The 22,521-nt window shown below is 40.6% G+C and overlaps 1 long non-coding RNA gene across 1 annotated transcript in view; it reads left to right on the top strand.

Moving 5' to 3' along the window:
- Window positions 1-21,786, top strand: part of LOC133258912 (uncharacterized) — a 57,529-nt gene extending 35,743 nt beyond the window's left edge. Inside the window, exons 2-3 of the long non-coding RNA XR_009740194.1 lie at window positions 18,575-18,695; window positions 19,272-21,786. This is a non-coding gene — a long non-coding RNA (uncharacterized LOC133258912). The remainder of the gene's footprint in view (window positions 1-18,574; window positions 18,696-19,271) is intronic.
- The last annotated feature ends 735 nt before the right edge of the window (window positions 21,787-22,521 follow it).

Genomic DNA, 22,521 nt, shown 5'->3' with positions numbered 1-22,521 from the left:
TGATTGCTGTTTTTTCCATCAGAAATTGAATAGATACAATAAATACGGTATAAAGCATATGAGGATATAAAGAGTAATAATGCAGCAAAACCCTAGTACCATTGACACAGTCTGGACATTTGCACACAGACAGGACATTTCCATTGGAATTGAAGTGCCCCATTCCCCATGCTGATCCCATACCTCCCATTTCCCTCAGAGGTAACTAGTTTGAATGATGTGTTGTATCATTCTTCTGTCGTTTCTTTTACCACGTATGCTTATATGTTGTTTTCATATTGCATGTTTTTAACTTTATATCAAGGGACTCAAACTGCATGTATTTCACTGTGACTTGCTTTTTGGGGCTTATTATTGTGTTTTTGAGAGTCAGCTAGATCAGTACATTTAGCTGTTCAATTGAACAACACAACTTACTAAGTCTACTGATTGGAAATTGGTGTTTTTTGTTTGTTTTTGTTTTGTATTGGCAGTGTCATAAGCATTCTTGTATAAATCTCCTGAAGCATGGGAATAATGATTTCTCCAGGGTATATTCTAAAGAATGAAGTTGCTGGGTCATAAGATAATAGCATTTATTATAAATAATGCTATTTTTATTTTATAAAAAATAAAAGCAATTAACTTTCCTGTTCCACTGTATGCTCAGTCGTGTCCAATTCTTTGTGACCCCATGGGCTGTAGCCAGCCAGGCTTCTGTGTCCATGGAATTTTTCAGATAAGAATACTACAGTGGGTTGCCATTTCCTCCTCCAGGGCATCCTCTTGACCCAGGGATCGAATGCACGTGTACCTTGGCTCCTGCATTGGTGGGCAGATTCTTTACCACTGAGCCACCTGGGAAGCCCTTAACTTTCCGAAACATTGACAAATTATCCTTAAAGTTTCCTTGTTTTCTTCTTTGGGCAATAATTTTGGAGCCCCCCCCCCAAAAAAAAATAAAGTCTGCTACTGTTTCCACTGTTTCCCCATCTATTTGCCATGAAGTGATGGGACCAGATGCCAAGATCTTTGTTTTCTGAATGTTGAGCTTTAAGCCAACTTTTTCACTCTCCTCCTTCACTTTCATCAAAAGGCTCTTTAGTTCTTCACTTTCTGCCATAAGGGTGTTGTCATCTGCATATCTGAGGTTATTGATATTTCTTCTGGCAACCTTAATTCCAGCTTGTGCTTCATCCAGCCCAGCATTTCTCATGATGCAGTCTGCATATAAGTTAAAATAAGCAGGGTGACAATATATGCCCTTGACATACTCCTTTCCCCAATTTAGAACCAGTCTGTTGTTCCATGTCCAGTTCTAACTGTTGCTTCTTGACCTGCATACAGATTTCTCAACAGGCAGGTCAGGTCATCTAGTATTCCCATCTCTTTCAGAATTTTCCACAGTTTATGGTGATCCACACAGTCAAAGGCTTTGCCATAGTCAATAAAGCAGAAATAGATGTTTTTCTGGAACTCTCTTTCTTTTTCCATGATCCAGTGGATGTTGGCAATTTGATCTCTGGTTCCTCTGCCTTTTCTAAATCCAGCTTGAACATCTGGAAGCTCACAGTTCATGTATTGTTGAAGCCTGGCTTGAAGAATTTTGAGCACTACTTTACTAGTATGTGAGATGAGTGCAATTGTGTGGTAGTTTGAGCATTCTTTGGCATTGTCTTTCTTAGGGATTGGAATGAAAACACCTTTTCCAGGCCTGTGGCCACTGCTGAATTTTCCAAATATGCTGGCATATTGAGTGCAGCACTTTCACAGTATCATCTTTTAGGATTTGAAATAGCTCAACTGGAATTCCATCACCTCCACTAGCTTTGTTCATAGTGATGCTTCCTAAGGCCCACGTGACTTCACATTCCAGGATGTCTGGCTCTAGGTGAGTGACACCATCATGGTTATCTGGGTCATGAAGATCTTTTTTTAAATAGTTTTTCTGTGTATTCGTGCTACCTCTCATTAATATCTTCTCCTTCTGTTAGGTCCATACCATTTCTGTCCTTTATTGTGCCCATCTTTGCATGAAATGTTCCCTTGGTATCTCTAATTTTCTTGAAGAGATCTCTAGTCTTTCCCATTCTGTTGTTTTCCTCTATTTCTTTGCATTGATCACTGAGCAAGGCTTTCTTATCTCTCCTTGCTATTTTTTGGAACTCTGCATTCAGATGCATATATCTTTCCTTTTCTCCTTTGCTTTTTGCTTCTCTTCTTTTCACAGCTATTTGCAAGGCCTCCTCAGACAGCCATTTTGCTTCTTTGCATTTCTTTTCCATGGGGATGGTCTTGATCCCTGTCTCATGACAGTGTCATGAACCTCTGTCATAGTTCATCAGGCACTCTATCAGATCTAGTCCCTTAAATCTATTTCTCACTTCCATTGTATAATCATAAGGGATTTGATTTAGGTCATACCTGAAAAGTGGTTTTCCTTACTTTATTCAATTTAGGTCTGAATTTGACAATAAGGAGAGTTCATGATCTGAGCCACAGTCAGCTCCCAGTCTTGTTTTTGCTTACTGTATAGAGCTTCTCCATCTTTGGCTGCAAAGAATATAATCACTCTGATTTCAGTATTGACCATCTGGTGATGTCCATGTGTAGAGTCTTCTCTTGTGTTGTTGGAAGAGGGTGTTTGCTATGACCAGTGCATTCTCTTGGCATAACTCTATTAGCCTTTGCCCTGCTTCATTCCATATTCCAAGGCCAAATTTGCCTGTTATTCCAGGTGTTTCTTGACTTGTACTTTTGCATTCCAATCCCCTATAATGAAAAGGACATCTTTTTTTTGATTTAAGTTCTAAAAGGTCTTGCAGGTCTTCATAAAACCATTCAACTTCAGCTTCTTGAGCATTACTGGTTGAGGCATAGATTTGAATTACTGTGATGTTGAATGCTTTGCCTTGGAAACGAACAGAGATCATTCTGTCGTTTTGGAGATTACATCCAAGTACTGCTTTTCAGACGCTTCTGTTGACTGTGAGGGCTACTCCATTTCTTCTAAGGAATTCCTGCCCGCAGTAGTAGATATAATGGTCATCTGAGTTAAATTCACCCATTCCAGTCCATTTTAGTTTGCTGATTCCTAAAATATTGATGTTCACTCTTGACGTCTCCTGTTTGACCACTTCCAATTTGCCTTGATTCATGGGCCTAACATTCTAGATTCCTTACTTCCTGATATTCAAGCTGCTTTTAGAAAAGGTAGAGGAACCAGAGATCAAATTGCCAACATTTGCTGGATCATGGAAAAAGCAAGAGAGTTCCAGAAAAACATCTATTTCTGCTTTATTGACTATGCCAAAGCCTTTGACTGTGTGGATCATAATAAACTGTGGAAAATTCTGAAAGACATGGGAACACCAGACCACCTGATCTGCCTCTTGAGAAATTTGTATGCAGGTCAGGAAGCAACAGTTAGAACTGGACATGGAACAACAGACTGGTTCCAAATAGGAAAAGGAGTATGTCAAGGCTGTATATTGTCACCCTGCTTATTTAACTTATATGCAGAGTACATCATGAGAAACGCTGGACTAGAAGATACACAAGCTGGAATCAAGATTGCCGGGGGAAATATGAATCACCTCAGATATGCAGATGACACCACCCTTATGGCAGAAAGTGAAGAGGAACTCAAAAGCCTTTTGATGAAAGTGAAAGAGGAGAGTGAAAAAGTTGGCTTAAAGCTCAACATTCAGAAAACGAAGATCATGGCATCTGGTCCCATCACTTCATGGGAAATAGATGGGGAAGCAGTGGAAACAGTGTCAGAATTTATTTTTTGGGGCTCCAAAATCACTGCAGATGGTGACTGCACCATGAAATTAAAAGACGCTTACTCCTTGGAAGACAAGTTGTGACCAACCTAGATAGCATATTGAAAAGCAGAGACATTACTTTGCCAACAAAAGTATGGCAAGGCTATGGTTTTTCCTGTGGTCATGTATGGATGTGAGAGTTGGACTGTGAAGAAGGCTGAGCACCGAAGAATTGATTCTTTTGAACTGTGGTGTTGGAGAAGACTCTTGAGAGTCCCTTGGACTGCAAGGAGATCCAACCAGTCATTCTGAAGGAGATCAGCCCTGCGATTTCTTTGGAAGGACTGATGTTGAAGCTGAAACTCCAGTACTTTGGCCACCTCATGTGAAGAGTTGACTCATTGGAAAAGACTCTGATGCTGGGAGGGATTGGGGGCAGGAGGAGAAGGGGACGACAGAGGATGAGATGGCTGGATGGCACCACTGACTCGATGGATGTGAGTCTGGGTGAACTCCGGGGGTTGGTGATGGACAGGGAGACCTGGCGTGGTGTGATTCATGGGGTCGCAAAGAGTCGGACACGACTGAGCGACTGAACTGAACTGAACTGATGCAATATTGCTCTTTACAGCATCCGACCTTGCTGCCATCACCAGTCACATCTGCAACTGTGTGTTTTTTTTGCTTTGGCTTAATCTCTTCATTCTTTCTAGAGTTATTTCTCCAGTGACCTCCAGTAGCATTTTGGGCACCTACCGACCTGGGGAATTCACCTTTCAATGTCTTATCTTTTTGCCTTTTCATACTGTTCATGGGGTTTTCAAGGCAAGAATACTGAAGTGGTTTGCCATTCTCATCTCCATTCCCTTCTCAATTTGACTGAAATAAGTGTCAAATTTTATTCCTTCACTTCCCAATTTTCCTCAGTGGACATCCATTTGTAGAATAAACTTGAGAGGTTATATATAGCTTAGTATTTGACAGTATGGACCTCTTCAGAGTGCCTGGGCTCACACTTGGTTCCACTAGTTACTACATTGTGATATTAGTCAACTAAATAATCCATGCCTGCCTTAATTTATCTTTCTGTAAAATGGAAATATAGGACGCACCCTATCTCATTGGATTTTTTGAGGTTCACATGAATTAAACTTAGTGAAAAGTTCATGGAAAATAGTGTTAATCATCATCATAATCATTTTGGTTATTTTAGGTGATTATAGAACAGGGTTTCTGCTGCTGCTGCTACTAAGTCACTTCAGTCGTGTCTGACTCTGTGTGACCCCATAGACGGCAGCCCACCAGGCTTCCCCGTCCCTGGGATTCTCCAGGCAAGAACACTGGAATGGGTTGCCATTTCCTTCTCCAATGCATGAAAGTGAAAAGTGAAAGGGAAGTCGCTCAGTCCTGTCCAACCCTCAGCAACCCCATGGACTGCAGCCTACCCGGCTCCTCCGTCCATGGAATTTTCCAGGCAAGAGTACTGGAGTGGGGTGCCATTGCCTTCTCCATAGAACAGGGTGCTATTCATTTAATCCTCTTTTCTTCTGATTCTGACTCCTGGAACATTAATATTTCTCTTCTTTTTATAGTGCAAACAGAGTTTGTTTTAATGAATGATCCAGCCTTCTGGGATCACCTCCCAAATAAATACTTGTCTTTGAATCCTTGTCTCAGGGTCTGCTTCTGGGAGATCTCAGACTGAGACATAGATTTAATGCTGAGAATGCTAAATTGAAGGAAACATGGATAAACCTAAAATTCATAACAGGCTACCCAGGAAATAGGACAGAGCTTGCTGGAATGGAACAAACAGTACTTAACTTTGAAAAGCAGGGCTTGAAGGCAAGAATGAACTTGTCCAGTAAGTTCCTGTGTGCAGGGAGAGTTGGTGGTAGTGTTAATTTTGATGTGACTAGTGGTTCTGGGATGTAAACTAGCCATCAGAGATCAAAGAGAGTAGAAATACCACCAAGACATTTCTTGGAGTACATTTGGTACTATTGTCCAACTTAAAAAGAAATCAGGGGATATGAATAGGAAATTCATACAAGCAGAATGAGATGAGTTCATCTGTAGAAGTCGTGAGAAACACTTAAATTTATCATAGATTTTAAATGTCTCTGCAAACAAATGTCTGATTATTTTTATAGCAGTATTGCAATTTGCAGAACGAGACTGACCCTCTGAGTGAAAACAATTTAAAATGCTAACTAAAATATAAATAACCTATTTTTAAATGCAAGCATGAGTGAGTGAGGAAGTGTGGAATTCTCAGAGGCCAGACGCTGATTGGGAACAGCAATCCAGACAGGCCCGCAGAGTCAAAGCAGCTTCAGGCTGAGGGCATTTGCAAGTTCAAGGGAATTTGAGAGCTGTTGGCTTCCACAGCCTGAATCGGGGATAGAGTTGGCTGGGATCAGGAGACAAGGCCAGCGCTCACCCACGTAAAGTGAAGTCCTCAGAGTTAAGATAAATGGAGAAATAAGTTGTCCTCATTGTTTACCTTTTCCAAACCCTCTCAAGCTTCACACCACATGGATCAGTAAGGCAAGCAGATCATCTCAGACCATGGCATTCAGTGGAAAGGGCAAAATACCCTCTGAGAGACTAGAGTCACAGGATACTCCTCTCCCAGGTTTGCAATCCAATTCCTATAACCTGTATGGTCTGAAAAATTTCAAGCTGTGAATTGAGCTTCAAGTTCTACTTTTAGGGTAAGATTAGCTGCTTTAATAAATCCTGTAATATTAGTGGATTGACATAACCCTTGTTGATTTCTTGCTTATACACATATGATTCCCAGAGAACAGGACCTGGGGTTGCGAAGCTCTCTAACAGAAGCCCCTGTTTTTATCATGGGGTTCATAAGGCTCCCTGAGCACCTGCATCTATCCGTGGGGGGACAAGCAGAGGGTGCTATGTGGGGGCATTCATGGGTGATGTGGCAGAATATGAAAAATGGCCCCAAGGAATCATGCCTTCATGTGCCCCTGCTCATTGTGACTTTGAAGCTTCTCCCATAAATGGTGGGAATCTACTTCCCCACGTCTTGAATTTGAGCTAGACATGAGATGTGTGTTGGCCAACAGAAATGTAGGGGACGCAACTTCCTGGGGATTCTGAGCTCAAGCCTCCGAAGGGGGTTGGCAGCATCCACATTTTCCCTCTTGGAGCCCAATCACCATGTAGAAAGGATGTCCAGGTCCCACTGGGGAGAAAGGCCACACAGAGGCCATGAGGAATGGGGCCATCGAGTGGAGAGACAGGCTACCAAGGGGAGAGTCACGGTGCCCCAGCTTACCGTGAGTAATGGGCCCCTGATGCGGGAGAGAGACGATCTTGGACTTCCCAGCCCACATTAACTTACAGACTAACGTAGTTGCATAACTTAGCCCAGGTAAGATAGCAAAATACTGCCTAGTCAACTGACAGGCTCATAAGAAATAATAGAATAGTTGCTGTCTTAAGGCACAAGGTTGTGGGAGTTGTTTGTCACACGTCAACAGGAAGCTGAAACAGGTGTTCATTCAGTGGCAGGATTTCTATGGGACACGTTTAGAAACTGGTTTATCTAAACAGGTTTAGAAATATGTGAAATACTGTACACATATTTCACTGACAAGAATTCAGGCCCAAGACCATCCTCAACTACAAGGATGCCTGGGAAACAGTCTCATTATATACCTAGGATGAGGAAGAACATGTTTTGGTGGACAACTAGCTTGTTTCTAAAACAGAAATGAGCCCTGTTCCATAGATTCCAAGCACTTAGCATAGGTAGAAACAAACAGTGCCTAAAGAAATCTACCTATACTTCAGACTTCAGAGAGTCAGAATACACTTTGAAATAAGCCTAAAGATGAAGGAGGCATAACTCTGGCTATTATAGCTATTTAAAAAGAACACAAAAAGATACAATGTCAAAAAAAAGTAAACAGAAACTGATTTCCCAAAATATGATGTATCAGCAATGACTCAAGAGTAACAGGAAATTTGAGTGGCCCTATAAGGAATAAGCACTTCAAAGCTTCTCCACAAAGAAAATCCAAGGTCCTGACAGATTTCTAGGCAAGTTGTAACAAACATTCAAAGAAAGAATAATTTAAATATTACTCATGCTTTTCTAAAGAACAGTAAGAGAAAAGACTGTCCCCTAACATTTTATGAGGTGAGTATAATCATGTCACAAAAACCAAACAAGAAGCTCAGGGAATGGAGATTTACAGGATATTCTCACTCATGAACATGTGTCTAAAAATCTGAAAGAAAATTTTAGAAAACTGAATTGAGCAGAGTATAGAAAAGCTAACACATCATAACCAAGTTAGATTCATTCTAGGAATAGGATGTTGGTTCAGAAATATATACAGTTAAATTCTATTTATATAACAAACTATAGATACAATTCAGTTCAGTTCAGCCGCTCAGTCTTGTCTGACTCTTTGTGACCCCATAAATCGCAGCACGCCAGGCCTCCCTGTCCATCACCAACTCCCGGAGTTCACTCAAACTCATGTCCATTGAGTCGGTGATGCCATCCAGCCATCTCATCCTCTGTCATCCCCTTTTCTTCCTGTCCCCAATCCCTCCCAACATCAGAGTCTTTTCCTAGATACAATTATAGATATATTAATAAAACTCACTATATTTACACATCAAAAAACTCTGGTTTCCAGTCAGGCACATAAGGAGATTGGAAGTTGTTACTCTGCTCTAACAACAACTAAAATATTGAAGAAACTGAAAATCAACAACTCTTCTTAGATCCATCAGACAATTGGCCCACCAGCAGGGCAAACTGCTGAACTAAATATTGGTGACACAGTCAGGAAGGTAAAGAGAATCACTTTGAAGGAGCAGAAACCTCTCTAAGAATCCGTTTAGAGGGAGGAAAGTCTCAACAGCAGTTGAATTTTTCAAGGCCCAGTGTGGATAAGTCTGAGGGTGAACAAGTCCATGGGGATGCAGTCTTGGCAGGGTGAGGGATGCCACACTTCTGTGAGTTTTACTTCCTGGAGCTCCGTTATGTTTTCACAGAGAAGACAGGAAAGAAATCTCTTCCTGCTTCCAGTGGGGGCAGGGGGAAAAGCAGCCATGTTGAAATACGCCAGATCATTCTGTTCTTAGCAAGGCCTGCCCTCAGAGCAAACTATTTAACCTGAGCCTAAACTACTGGGATTCTATCAGAGTCTAGCTGACCTGGAGGAAATAAAAAACACCCGTCTTCATCCCTTTTAGTCATTCTGCCCCATCTAAGTTGGGGGAGAACCAAGAGGCCCCTGTGAAGTCCACAGTCCAGAGGCACAGGCTCATTAAAAGACTAAGACCTGTCATAGAACCACAGGACATTTCCTCTCCCCAACCGCTCACCACACAGTACAAAGGCCTATTTACTGCATTTCCTTTTATCTAGTATATCATGATATCATGACCAATTTCAACAAAAATGACAAAGCATACTAAAAGCAAAAAAAAAGAAAAAAACACCAAAAAAAAAAAAAAAACAGAACAAGTATCAGAACCAGAGTCAGATATGGGAGGAATGTTGTAACAACCAGATTAGCAATTTAAAATCACCATGATTAACATACTAACAGTTTTAATGGGAAAACTAGATAACATGCAAGAAAATGCATAAAAATGGATATTCTAAGAAAGAATCAAAAAGAAATGCTAGAAACTAAAACACTAACATAAATGAAGAATGTCTTTGATAGGCTGGTTAGTAGAAGGAATATGACTGAGGAAAGAATCTCTGAGCTTGAGGACATGTGAATAGGAACTAAAAAGCTGAGAGAAAAAAGACTGGGGAAAAAAAAAGGAACAGACTATTCAACAACTATGGGGCAATTACATAAAGTATAACATACCTATGATGGAACATCAGACAGAGAAGAAAGAAAAGAACAACATAAATATTTGAACCACTAACGGTTTAGAATTTTCACAAATACCAGACCACAGATTCAGAAGCTCAGAGAATAACAAACTGGAAAAGTGTGAACAAAATAAAACAAAAAACTACAGCTGAATGTATCTTTTCAAAGTGAAAAAAAAAAAACAAAAAACAAAGATAAAGACAAAAAATTTGAATGAAGTCAAAGTCAAACACCTACTCTGTGGAAGAACAAAGATAAGAATTACATCTGATTTCTCAGAAACCATTCAAGCAAGAAGAGTGCAGTGAAATATTTTAAGTGTTGAGAGGAAAACCCCACCAAACTAGAATTCTGTATTCTGCAAAATTATTCTTCGAAAGTGAAGGAGAAACTAAACATTTCTCAACTGAGGAAACTTGTTGCCTATAGGACTACCTTGCAAGAAATGTTAAAAGAAGTTGTTAGAGAGAAGGAAAATGATATAGGTCAGAAACTCAGATCTTCATAAAGAAAGGAAGAGCATTAGGGAAGGAATAAATAAAGGTTAAAGAAATAGCAGGTTAAAAGAGAAAATATACTAAAATCTCAATAGAGTTAGGAAGGAAGTTTCATGATATTAAGCTTATATTTATTATATGTATTTAAGAAAGACTTCTGAACAAATTAGGAACAGAAAGAAATTGTGTTAGTTTGATAACTATCTTACGAGGAAAGAAGGAAGGACTATGACAAGTATCTAATTTTATGTGAAAATTCTAATGAGTTTAAGAACAAAGAAGACAGGAAAAAAGCTTGCTGTCACTGCATCTATTGGATATTATCAAGTGAACTAGGCCAAGAATTATAAAACATAAGGATTGGAAGGAAAGATATAAAGCTGTCATCATTCAAAGCTACTATGACTGTCCAGTAAAAAAAAAAAAAAAAAATCCCTCCAAAAAGCTACAACATGTTATTATAATAGACAAGAGAATTTATCAAGTTTGCTGGAATGACATCAGTATAGAGAATTTAATTTTATTTCTGTAAACCATCAATAGTAGATAGAGAAATGATGATTAACCAAAAACCTATTTAAAATGAAATTGAGTACTAGCCTGTGACTTTCCACAAAACCACGAGTTGAAATATTGATTGATGTCATTTTGATTCTATATATCTGTTTTGGTTAGAATTGACATCTTAACAATATGGATTCCTCTGATCCTTAAATATGGTTTACATCTCCTTTTATTTAAGTCTTCTCTATTTCCCTCAGCAGTGTTTTGGAGATTTCATTGTACAGGACTATTACTTATTAATATTATTTTGTTCAAGTTATCATTAGGTATTTCAGATTTTTGTGCTATTGTAAGTAGTATATTTTTTTCATTTCATTTGCAGATACTTCATCACTTATTAGAAATAATAAAAACTAATAATAAATAAAAATATAAAATAAATCAAATAAAACTAAATTAAAACTAATTAGAAATAAATTTAAAAACTCCTAGAACTAAATTTTACCCAGTGGTAAAGAATCTGCTTGCAATTCAGGAGACACAGGTTCAATCCCTGGGTTGGGAAGATCCTCTGAAGAGGAAATGGCAACCCACTCCAATATGCTTGCCTGGGAAATCCCAAGGAAAGAGGAGCCTGATAGGCTAAGTCCATGGGGTCGGCCAGAGTAGGACATGATTCAGCACACATGCACATCAGCTGAGAAAGATCAATATTTTAACAACTGTTTATCCTCATGGGAAAAGAAATAAAATTGGACCCTTTAAACACACACAGTTTCCATTGGATAAAAAATTTTAGTTTAAAAGGCAAAAGTATAAGACTCTCAGGAGATAATATAATCATATTTATGATATTCAGATAAAGAAGGATTTCTTAAATAAAATAAATAAAATTCAGTTGATGAAGGACAAGATTAATGAATTTAGATATATTAAAAATAGAATTCTGTTTTTCAGTGCACAGAGAAGCAGCACTGTACAGGAGTTGGGACCACACACTTGAGAGACCAATGTCCTGGGTTTAAATCCTGGCTCAGCCACTTCCTACCTTACACTTGGGCAGATCATTGACACTCCCTGCCTGTCTTTTCTCCAGAGTAAGATAAAGTTGATAACAGTTCCTACATCACAGAGTTGATTTAAGGATTGAGTTATAATTGGATAGTAAATGTTATATTGTTATGTAAATGTATTATAAGATAAAATTTTAAGTAAGACATCAATGAGAATGAAAAGTCAAGTTAAAAACTGGGAGAAGACATTTACAGCACTTAACAACTGACCCAAGGTGTTAGAATATTTATCTATCTCCATCCATCCATTCCTTTTCATGCTGTTCCTGGGGTTCTCAAGGCAAGAATACTGAAGTGGTTTACCATTCCCTTCTCCATGGACCACATTTTGTCAGAACTCTCCACCATGACCCGTCCCTCTTGGGTGGCCCTACATGGCATGGTTCATAGTTTCATTGAGTTAGACAAGGCTGTGTGTGGTCCATGTGATCAGATTGGTTCATTTTCTGTGATTGCGGTTTTCAGTCTGTCTTCCCTCTGATTGGGAGAGACTGACTGAAGGGGAAACTGGGTCTTGTTCTGATGGGCAGGGCCATGCTCAGTAAATCTTTAATCCAATTTTCTGTTGATGGGTGAGGCTGTGTTCCCTCCCTGCTATTTACCTGGGGCCAAACTATGGTGACAGGTCAGGTGGTCTGGTATTCCCATCACTTTCAGAATTTTCCACAGTTTATGGCGATCCACACAGTCAAAGGCTTTGGCATAGTCAATAAAGCACAAATAGATGTTTTTCTGGAACTCTCTTCTTTTTTGATGATCCAGCGAATGTTGGCAATTTGATCTCTGGTACCCCTGCCTTTGTTCGTAGTGATGCTTTCTAAGGCCCACTGGACTTCACATTCCAGGATGTCTGGCTCTAGGTCAGTGATCACACCATTGTGATTATCTGGGTTGTGAAGATCTTTTTTGTACAGTTCTAATGTGTATTCTTGCCATCTCTTCTTAATATCTTCTGCTTCTGTTAGGTCCATACCATTTCTGTCCTTTATCGAGCTCATCTTTGCATGAAATGTTCCTTTGGTGTCTCTGATTTTCTTGAAGAGATCCCTAATCTTTCCCATTCTATTGTTTTCCTCTATTTCTTTGCAATGATCGCTGAAGAAGACTTTCTTATCTCTTCTTGCTATTCTTTAGAACTCTGCATTCAGATGCTTATATCTTTCCTTTTCTCCTTTGCTTTTTGCTTCTCTTCTTTTCACAGCTATTTGTAAGGCCTCCCCAGACAGCCATTTTGCTTTTTTGCATTTCTTTTCTATGGGAATGGTCTTGATCCCTGTCTCCTGTACAATGTCACGAACCTCATTTCATAGTCCATCAGGTACTCTATCTATCAGATCCAGGCCCTTAAATCTATTTCTCACTTCCACTGTATAATCATAAGGGATTTGATTTAGGTCATACCTGAATGGTCTAGTGGTTTTCCCCACTTTCTTCAATTTAAGTCTGAATTTGGCAATAAGGAGTTCATGATCTGAGCCACAGTCAGCTCCTGGTCTTGTTTTTGCTGACTGTATAGAGCTTCTCCATCTTAGGCTGCAAAGAATATAATCAATCTGATTTCGGTGTTGACCATCTGGTGATGTCCATGTGTAGAGTCTTCTCTTGTGTTGTTGGAAGAGGGTGTTTTTTATGACCAGTGCATTTTCTTGGCAAAACTCTATTAGTCTTTGCCCTGCTTCATTCCGTATTCCAAGGCCAAATTTGCCTGTTACTCCAGGTGTTTCTTGACTTCCTACTTTTGCATTCCAGTCCCCTATAACGAAAAGGACATCTTTTTTGGGTGTTAGTTCTAAAAGGTCTTGTAGGTCTTCATAGAACCACTCAACTTCAGCTTCTTCAGCATTACTGGTTGGGGCATAGACTTGGATTACTGTGATATTGAATGGTTTGCCTTGGAAACGAACAGAGATTATTCTTGAGTCATTTTTGAGATTGCATCCAAGTACTGCATTTCGGACTCTTTTGTTGACCATGATGGCCACTCCATTTCTTCTGAGGGATTCCTGCCCGCAGTAGTAGATATAATGGTCATCTGAGTTAAATTCACCCATTTCAGTCCATTTCAGTTCGCTGATTCCTAGAATGTCGACATTCACTCTTGCCATCTCTTGTTTGACCACTTCCAATTTTCCTTGATTCATGGACCTGACATTCCAGGTTCCTATGCAATATTGCTCTTTACAGCATTGGACCTTGCTTCTATCACCAGTCACATCCACAGCTGGGTATTGTTTTTGCTTTGGCTCCATCCCTTCATTCTTTCTGGAGTTATTTCTCCACTGATCTCCAGTAGCATATTGGAATGTGAAGTCAAGTGGGCCTTGGAAAGCATCACTATGAACAAAGCTAGTGGAGGTGATGGAATTCCAGTTGAACTATTCCAAATCCTGAAAGATGATGCTGTGAAAGTGCTGCAGTCAATATGCCAGCAAATTTGGAAAACTCAGCAGTGACCACAGGACTGGAAAAGGTCAGTTTTCATTCCAATCCCAAAGAAAGGCAATTACAAAGAATGCTCAAACTATTGCATAATTGCACTCATCTCACACGCTAGTAAAGTAATGCTCAAAATTCTCCAAGCCAGGCTTCAGCAATATGTGAACCGTGAACTTCCTGATGTTCAAGCTGGTTTTAGAAAAGGCAGAGGAACCAGAGACCAAATTGCCAACATCCACTGGATCATGGAAAAAGCAAGAGAGTTCCAGAAAAACCAGACTATGCCAAAGCCTTTGACTGTGTGGATCACAATCAACTGTGGAAAATTCTGAAAGAGATGGGAATACTAGACCACCTGATCTGCCTCTTGAGAAATTTGTATGCAGGTCAGGAAGTAACCATTAGAACTGGACGTGGAACAACAGACTGGTTCCAGATAGGAAAAGAAGTTCGTCAAGTCTGTATACTGTCACCCTGTTTATTTAAGTTATATGCAGAGTACATGATGAGAAATGCTGGACTGAAGGAAACACAAACTGGAATCAAGATTGCTGGGAGAAATATCAATAACCTCAGATATGCAGATGACACCACCCTTATGGCAGAAAGTAAAGAGGAACTCAAAAGCCTCTTGATGAAAGTGAAAGTGGAGAGTGAAAAAGTTGGCTTAAAGCTCAACATTCAGAAGACAAACATCATGGCATACGGTCCCACCACTTTATGGGAAATAGATGGGGAAGCAGTGGAAACAGTGTCAGACTTTATTTTTCTGGGCTCCAAAATCACTACAGATGGTGACTGCAGCCATGAAATTAAAAGATGCTTACTCCTTGGAAGGAAAGTTATGACCAACCTAGATAGCATATTGAAAACAGAGACATTACTTTGCCAACAAAGGTTCGTCTAGTCAAGGCTATGGTTTTTCCTGTGGTCATGTAAGGATGTGACAGTTGGCCAACTCTTGCGAAGAGTTGACTCATTGGAAAAGACTCTGATGCTGGGAGGGATTGGGAGCAGGAGGAGAAGGGGATGACAGGGGATGAGATGGCTGGATGGCATCACCGACTCAATGGACAAGAGTTTGGGTGAACTTTGGTAGTTGGTGACGGTCAGGGAGGCGTGCCGTGCTGCAATTCATGGGGTGGCAAAGAGCTGGACACGACTGAGTGACTGAAGTGAACTGAAACTATGGTGGAGATAACGAAGATAATGGTGACCTCCCTCAAAAGGTCCCATGCATGCACTACTACACTCAGTGCCCCCAACCCTGCAAGAGGCCACCACCGACACAGGCAAGTCCAGGACATTCTCCTGTGGGGTTACTGCTCCTTTCTCCTGGGTCCTGGTGCACAAGGTTCTGTTGTGCCCTCCAAGAGTCTGTTTCCCATACTGTGTAAGTTATGGCAGCTCTATGGTGGGGTTAATGGCGACCTCCTTTATTTTGGTGGGCTCCAAAATCACTGCAGATGGTGACTGCAGCCATGATATTAAAAGATGCTTGCTCCCATCTATGACCAACCTAGACAGCATATTCAAAAGCAGAGACTTTACTTTGCCAACAAAGGTCCATCTAGTCAGGGCTATGGTTTTTCCAGTAGTCATGTATAGATGTGAGAGTTGGACTATAAAGAAAGCTGAGCACTGAAGAATTGATGCTTTTGAACTGTGTTGTTGGAGAAGACTGTTGAGAGTTCCTTAGACTGTAAGGAGATCCAATCAGTCCATCCTAAAGGATATCAGCCCTGAGTGTTCATTGGAAGGACTGATGTTGAAGCTGAATCTCCAGTACTTTGGCCACTTGATGTGAAGAGCTGACTCATTTGAAAAGACCCTGATGCTGGGAAAGATTGAATGTGGGAGAAGGGGATGACAGAGTATGAGATAATTGGATGGCATCACTGACTCAATGGACATGAGTTTGTGTAAACTCTGGGAGTTGGTGATGGACAGGGAGGCCTGGCGTCAGCAGTCTATGGGGTTGCAAAGAGTTGGAGATGACTGAGCAGCTGAACTGAACTCAGTCATACTGGAACTTGTGAAGTTTGTAACGCAGGAATTTTCAATCTATTTTAAAAATGAAAGAGCTAATGCATTAGGAAAGTTAGTCAAGGGACTGCAGCTAAAGAAAGAAGAGGGAAGAGAAGGAGGAGGAAGAAAGTAGGAGGTAGAACCAAGACACACACCAGATTTTTCTCCATCCAAAGCACTTCTTTTTTCTAAACTGTAGTTGGCTTGAGGATTTATTTCAGGAAGACATCATGAGCTGTAAGGACAATTCCGTTAGAGTGCATGGGTGCATGTTTAGTCATAAGACTGAATAAATCTTTGAATTTGCACATGAGGTTGTGGTATTTTGGTTTCAGGTCTCCCCTCTAAGGGCTCACATCACAGAAACTAGCATTTACTTTTAACTTTATGCCTTTGGGCTGGACACAGACGTGACTGTAAACTCTCCCACAGCCCCTTTTAAGAGCCTTTGCTCTTTGAAGCTTATTCCATATTTAAAATGGACTCGAAATAGTTTTGGGTTACTTTCCTACTAATACAGTGGTATGATCTAAATGATCAAGTTAAATTAAAGTACATTATGCAATTTTAAAAGAAAATAATTTACCTTTTTAAAAATTTTAAGCACTGAAGTAGAGAGATGGATAGAAGAAAGAAATCACTGAAGGAAATTAAACTAGAGATCAAGGAAGGGCAGGCTAATAACAACCAGCTTAATTATAATAATTTATAAAGGCTCATTATAGGAGGGTTTTCAAATACCATTCATTGGATCACAACAGATCTGACCTGGTGTATCTTAAGTAAGTCGCTTCATTAGTAATCAGTCTGAAATCTTGAGGACTGCCAGACAAGCATCTGCAATCTGTTATTAGTGGGGAAAAATATAAATTATTTTGAGCCATGGAGTATGTGGTTATCACTGAATGCACCATTATTAGATATTTTAGAGAGAGTTGGACAAATGGCACAATTAGGAGGAGCCAAAGCTTCTAATTTAAGAAAACCTTGAGACGGCATTTTCATTTTGTGCACTGGCCAACAATTAGAGCCTGCTTTACATTCTTATTTTGTCTTTGTGTTGTGACTTCCGACTTTGGCTGGTGGTTACTGTCTCTGGCCCAGATTAACTTTTTCCTTCTGTGAATAAACATGAATTACCCATAAAGAACCTTGTACTTAAAATGGCTTACAGTTTGCTAATTGCTCCATTCCTTCTGCTTTTTGAGCCTTTTCACAAAGTGGCTTCTGTTTGTCTGGGTTTTCAGTGTGCTAATACCTCACCACTTAAAAACTAGGGATTTAGCACAATTAAGTTACTGCAGATGGTTAGTGTAGCGCCACTTAAAGCGTGGTTCCCAAGCTGGCAGCATCAATATCACTTGGATGGTTGTTAGAAATGCGGCTTCTCAGGTCTCACCCAGACGTACTGATTCAGAGTCTCTGGCTGGCAGGACCCAAAGAATCTGTGTTTTAAATAAGATTTCCAGGTGCTTTTTATCTACAACAAAAACTTGAGGTATAGAAGTTTATTGCTGGGATCAGTAAGTTTTTTCTCTAACGGGCCAGCCAGATCATAAGTATTTTAGGCTTTGTCGGGCTGTGTGTGGGGATGTAACTATTCATCTCTGTCACTATATACAAAGCAGAAGTAAGCATAAACATGGGTATGGCTGTGTTCAAAAAACATTTTATTCATAAAATGCAAAATGGGCCCGATTTGGCTCAGGAGCTAGTTCACTGAGTACTATTAGTATGTCTGGATGTTGGGAAACAGAAAGAAAGAAAGTGAATGCCTGCTGTGTTGGCCAAAAAGTTCATTTGCTTTCCCTGTGAGCTGGCTCTAGCAGCACTTAGCTGTCTTTAACTTCATTTGAAACAATTTTATGAAATTGTAATTGTGAAGGCTATCCTATCCATGTGCACTTAAAAAAAAAACAAACTTACCAAAATTGGTGAATTTTTGTGTAGCCATTTTAATATTAAAGATGGAAGAAAAAAAAAAGAAAAATGTTGGGCTTATTATGCTTTATTATTTCAAGAAAGGTTAAAAAAAAGCAACTGAAATGCAGTAAAAAGTTTATGCAGTGTATTGAGAAGGTACTGTGACGGATTCTGTCAAAGGTGGTTTGTAAAGTTTCATGCTGGAAATTTCTCACTGGACTATGCTCCATGGTCAGATACACAAGTTGAAGTTGATAGTGAAAAAATCAAGACACTGATTAAGAACAGTTAACATTATACCACGTGAGAGATAGCTGGCACACTCAAAATATCCAAATCAAGTGCTGAAAATCATTTGCACCAGCTTGGTTATGTTCATCATTTTGATGTTTGGGTTCCACATAAGCGGAAAAAACCTTCTTGACTCTATGTCCACATGTGATTCTCTACTTATATGTAACAAAAACGTTGTTTTTTTTAAGACAAGTTGTGATAGATGATAAAAAGTGGACACTGTACAGTAACGTGGAATGGAGGAGATCATGGAGCAAGTGACATCAACCACTGCCAGGCACATCAAAAGCCCATCTTCATCCAAAGAAGGTGATGCTGTGTCTGTAGTGGGGTTGGAAGGGAGTCCTCTATCATGAGCTCCTTGTAGAAAATCAAGTGATTAATTCCAACAAGTGCTACTCCCAGTTAGACCAACTGAAAGCAGCACTTGACCCAAAGTGTCCAGAATTAGTCAACTGAACACACATAATCTTCCATCGGGATAAAGCAAGATTGCATATTTCTTTGATAAGCAGTCAAAAACCATTAGAAGGGAACTGCTGGGAAGTTCTGATTCATTCACCATATCCACCAGACATCACCCCTTCGGATTTCCATTTATTTAGGTCTTTATAAAATTCTCTTAATGGAAAAAATTTTAATTCCCTGGCAGAATGCAAAAGGCTCCTGGGACAATTCTTTGCTCAAAAAGATAAAAAGTTCTGGGAAGATGTAAATTCAAGTTGCCTGAAAAATAGCAGAAGGTAGTAGAACAAAATGGTGAATATGTTGTTCAATGACGTTTTTGATGAAAGTGAAGAATGTATCTTTTATTTTTACTTAAAATTGAAGGAACATTTTGGTCAACACAATACAAAGCATCTCTTATTTACCCCCAAAACATAGGCCTGCTGTATCTGGCCATGAGGATGATGTGCTGAAGAACAACAGTTGGTGACATTTGGATTTGTACAGTACTCGACCTGGACAGCTTTATGTGGGGGTGCTAGGTTTGCATCATCTTCAGCTTACAGATAAAAAAACTTGCCCAGAGACACACTGCCAGCTGGTGTCAGAACCAGGATTAATCATGGGTCTGTCTGGCTGTGGAAACTGCTCTGCCTATTGATTCTGCTGAAAAATAGGTAACATAGCTGACTCGAGCTCTAGGCTGTATATATTCCCCTTTCAAAAAGCATGAAGGCAAAACTGGCCACGGACATTATAAGGATGAGAAAGAAAGAGATTGTGTGTATCGATGGGAGACTCAAGAAAATACTGTTGATAATAAATTAAAAACAGCAGCTCCTGAACAATTACTTTAGGACAGCATAGATATTAACGTTATGGCAGGTTGGTAATAAGTTTCCTATTAGTTAGCTACAGACACATAACAAACCACCCCAAAACTGAAAGTATGGGTTTATGATTGTACCTGTTGTGTTGGCTCAGCTCACTCATGTGTCTGTGGTTCACTGTGGGTTGGGCAGCTACTCTGCTGGCCTTTGCTGCCCTATCCTTCATGTGTGAGAGCTGGCAGAGTGTAGACTAGTCTAGGATGATTTTAGCAAGGACCACTGGACTCTGCTCCACGTGGTTAGCCTCTCCCTTTGGTTAACACAGGCTTTTGCTCAAGGTAGGGCTTCCTGGTAGCTCAGACAGTAAAGCATCTGCCTATAATGTGGGAGACTGGGTTCAATCCCTGGGTCTCGAAGATCCCCTGGAGAAGGAACTGGCAACCCACTCCAGTATTCATGCCTGGAAAATCCCGTGGACCAAGAGCCTGGTGGGCTACAGTCCATGGGGTCGTAAAGAGTCAGACATGACTGAGTGACTTCACTTCACTTGCTCGACATAAGTTCTCAAGGAAGAGAGTGAGAGAGACTTCCCTAGTAGTCCAGGGCTTAAGACTCCATGCTTCCTCTGCAGGCATTTGATCCCTGGTTGGGGAACTAAGATCCCGTATGCCTAATGACTAAGATGGGGTCATTTCTCCACTTCTTGAGTTTTGTCTGCCCTTGTGATTTGCTTTGGCTGATAGATTGCAGCAGAAGTGATGGTGAACTATTGCAAGCATAGCCTTCCCTGGTCTTGGGCCCTGCCCATTATCCATGTCCAGCCTAACCTGCTGGAGGGGAGGTTTCATACTGCACAGACACAAGCTCTCCTAGGCTAGCAGCCCCTCGCCTACCTGTAGCTGACCAGAGACGAGTGGCTGAGCCTAGTGAGTCCAGAAGGACCACTCCCCTGAGCCCAGCTGAAACCCTGAACCCACAGACAGCTGAGCTAACCACAAAGTGGTTTTTTATGGCACAAAAACTAACAGTAGATGTCATACAAGTAAAATTACCATCACTCTGTATCCTTTTCTATGGAAGAGGTGGGTGGTATTTACCCTTTCACTCTAATTTGAACTTCAACTAAATACCAGTGTGGATCTCTTGGCCTGTCTGCGGTTACCATCAATTCAACCAGCATCTTTAGAGGTATGCTGAGAAGTCTTCAGTTCATAATTATTACCTGCATGAAATTCATAGTCCTGGGGGGGAGCCAGCTCTGTAAGTAGATCCATGACAGTGCCATATGATACATGCTGACGTAGAGCTTTGGAAGCACAAGGCTGTCAAAGAAGAGAGTGTGATTTACTCTGCTTGAAGAGTGGCTTTCCAGAACTATTTCCTGTGCAGAGGGAGTGAAATCCCAGCATCAATGACATTTGCAAAGGAGTTCAGTTCAGTCAGTTCAGTCTCTCAGTCGTGTCCGACTCTTTGCGACCCCATGAATCGCAGCACGCCAGGCCTCCCTGTCCATCACCAACTCCCGGAGTTTACTCAGACTCACGTCCATCGAGTTGGTGATGCCATCCAGCCATCTCATCCTCTGTCGTCCCCTTCTCCTCCTGCCCCCAATCCCTCCCAGCATCAGAGGTTTTTCCAATGAGTCAACTCTTCGCATGAGGTGGCCAAAGTACTGGAGTTTCAGCTTTAGCCTCATTCCTTCCAAAGAAATCCTAGGACTGATCTCCTTTAGAATGGACTGGTTGGATCTCCTTGGGACTTGGAAAGTCTCCAAGGAACTTTCAAGAGCCTTATCCACAGGTATACATGTGTTCCCCATCCTGAGCCCTCCTCCCTCCTCCCTCCCCATACCATCCCTCTGGGTTGTCCCAGTGCACCAGCCCCAAGCATCCGGTATCGTGCATCGGACCTGGACTGGCGACTCGTTTCATATATGATATTATACATGTTTCAATGCCATTCTCCCAAATCATCCCACCCTCTCCCTCTCCCACAGAGTCCATAAGACTGTTCTATACATCAGTGTCTCTTTTGCTGTCTCGTATACAGGGTTATTGTTACCATCTTTCTAAATTCCATATATATGCATTAGTATACTGTATTGGTGTTTTTCTTTCTGGCTTACTTCGCTGTGCATAATAGGCTCCAGTTTCATCCACCTCATTAGAACTGATTCAAATGTATTCTTTTTAATGGCTGAGTAATAATCCGTTGTGTATATGTACCACAGCTTTCTTATCCATTCATCTGCTGATGGACATCTAGGTTGCTTCCATGTCCTGGCTATTATAAACAGTGCTGCGATGAACATTGGGGTACACGTATCTCTTTCCCTTCTGGTTTCCTCAGTGTGTATGCCCAGCAGTGGGATTGCTGGATCATAAGGCAGTTCTATTTCCAGTTTTTTAAGGAATCTCCACACTGTTCTCCATAGTGGCTGTACTAGTTTGCGTTCCCACCAACAGTGTAAGAGGGTTCCCTTTTCTCCACACCCTCTCCAGCATTTATTGCTTGTAGACTTTTGAATCGCAGCCATTCTGACTGGCGTGAAATGGTACCTCATAGTGGTTTTGATATATGGCAAAACCAATACAATACTGTAAAGTTTAAAAAAAAAAAAAAAAAAAAGAGTCTTTTCCAACACCACAGTTCAAAAGCACCAATTCTTCGGCGCTCAGCTTTCTTCATCATCCAACTCTCACATTCATATGTGACCACTGGAAAAACCATAGCCTTGACTAGACGGACCTTTGTTGGCAAAATAATGTCTCTGCTTTGCAATATGCTATCTAGGTTGGAAATAACTTTCCTTCCAAGGAGTAGGCCTCTTTTAATTTCATGGCTGCAGTCACCATCTG

Source organism: Bos javanicus, chromosome 13 (genome assembly GCF_032452875.1).
Source record: "Bos javanicus breed banteng chromosome 13, ARS-OSU_banteng_1.0, whole genome shotgun sequence".
In the NCBI taxonomy this organism is placed as follows: Eukaryota; Metazoa; Chordata; class Mammalia; order Artiodactyla; family Bovidae; genus Bos; species Bos javanicus.
Note: the sequence above shows the minus strand (reverse complement) of the source record. Positions and strands in the feature narration are given on the sequence as shown.